General features: G+C 49.0%; 1 protein-coding gene across 1 annotated transcript in view; it reads right to left on the bottom strand.

Annotated features, from left to right (window-relative positions):
- Positions 1 to 1,468, bottom strand: part of CNOT9 (CCR4-NOT transcription complex subunit 9) — a 15,254-nt gene that overhangs the window by 9,997 nt on the left and 3,789 nt on the right. The gene's annotated exons all lie outside the window — the stretch shown is intronic.

Below are 1,468 nucleotides of genomic sequence, written 5' to 3'. Positions count from 1 at the left end.
CAGCCTGGTCCCAACCTCCACCCTGGGCTGTAGCCAGCACCCAATGCCTCAGAGAAGTTTAAAAAGAACCAAAACTCTGACATGTAGCAGCAGGAGGGGGAAAAAGAATTCTTCCCAACCCCATGCTCATTTCTAACAGCTTCTCACCTCCTCCCCTGGTCCCTTCCAAAGAGAAGTTTAACTCTGCATGCCCTGCCTCCCTGACTTCCTTTCCTCCAAGGACACCTACATGTTGGATGCTGAGAGAAGCTGCTATGGAATATAGTGCCCTGGGGAAGAGGCAAACAGCTGTGTCTGAGCAGGGAAAGATGTGGGTGTGTTTATCTGGAGCATCTCTCCATGCAGTTGGGGAGCAGCCAACTAACTGCCATCCAAACCAGGGAGTAGTCCGTGTTACTAGGGAACTGGGGGAGAGAGGGGACAAGCCAGTGAGATGTGTAGGGGTTCTGGATACACCAGGCTGTAGTTATACTAAGCTCGAGGTAAGCTATGGCACCTGCAAAGGACCTTGGGAGTAGCTGGCTTCCCGAGGAATAAGAAGTTAGACTTCACTAGTAAAGTAGAAATAACAAGAGGCAAGCTGGATTTAGCAGGGGGTGAGCTGGGAAAGCCCAAATTCAGCAGAACGTGAGCTGGAGAAGCCCCAGATCAGCAGGGAGCGAGCCCTAGATACCCGAACGTGGCAGGCAGCAGCTGCAGTTGGCAAGAGACAGTTACACTGAGCTGGGCGGATGGCTAAACAGTCCTGCTAGTGCATTGTCCTAAGAGGCAATAAACCTCTCTAAGCTTTTGTCACCAAACCTAAGAATTGCCATGTCCTGGGTCCAACTTGCCCAGCGTCCCGTCCCATTGTCCCCCCACCCCGTGTCACAGCAGCAGACAGCAGAGGCTGACAGGGAGAGCGACCTGGGTCTAATGAAGGTTTTTTCCACTGTTCCTCTCTCACTTGCAGCTTCCAGCATTTGTCCAGCCCAGTGTTTTTCAACCTTTTATCATTTGCGGACCTCTTTGGAAATTTCAAATGGAGGAGCAGACCCCTTGGAATTGTAAGTGTGGGTATTCACATGCTTTTGATTGATCACAGTCATCTTTTGGGGATCCCTTAGACATAAGCTACAGAACCCCAAGAGTCTGTGGACCACAGATTGAAAACTACTGGTTTAGAAAGTTCTGATTCAGAGGCTGTGACACTCACTCCCATACTCAATAACTCCGGATGCCCCTTTCCTTTGAGAACATATCCAATCTCTTTGTGAATCTAGCTAAACCATCAGCTCCCAACAGATCTGCTGGCAGCAAGTCCCACACTTTAAATGACATGCTAGGTGAACAAGAACCGCCAGGTAAAACTTAAGATCTACTAGTTCCATGCTGTGACCCCTTGCTCTTGTCTGGCAAGAGACAGTCCATAATAAATCCCTAGTGACTTTCTTTTTGCTGTGTAATATTTTGTAAGCCTTTGTCATGT

The sequence above is a fragment of the Gavialis gangeticus genome, unplaced genomic scaffold (assembly GCF_001723915.1).
Source record: "Gavialis gangeticus isolate Ggan-Ray unplaced genomic scaffold, GavGan_comp1, whole genome shotgun sequence".
NCBI lineage: Eukaryota > Metazoa > Chordata > Crocodylia > Gavialidae > Gavialis > Gavialis gangeticus.
The sequence above is the reverse complement of the archived record's forward strand: the minus strand, read 5'-3'. Positions and strand labels throughout refer to the sequence as shown.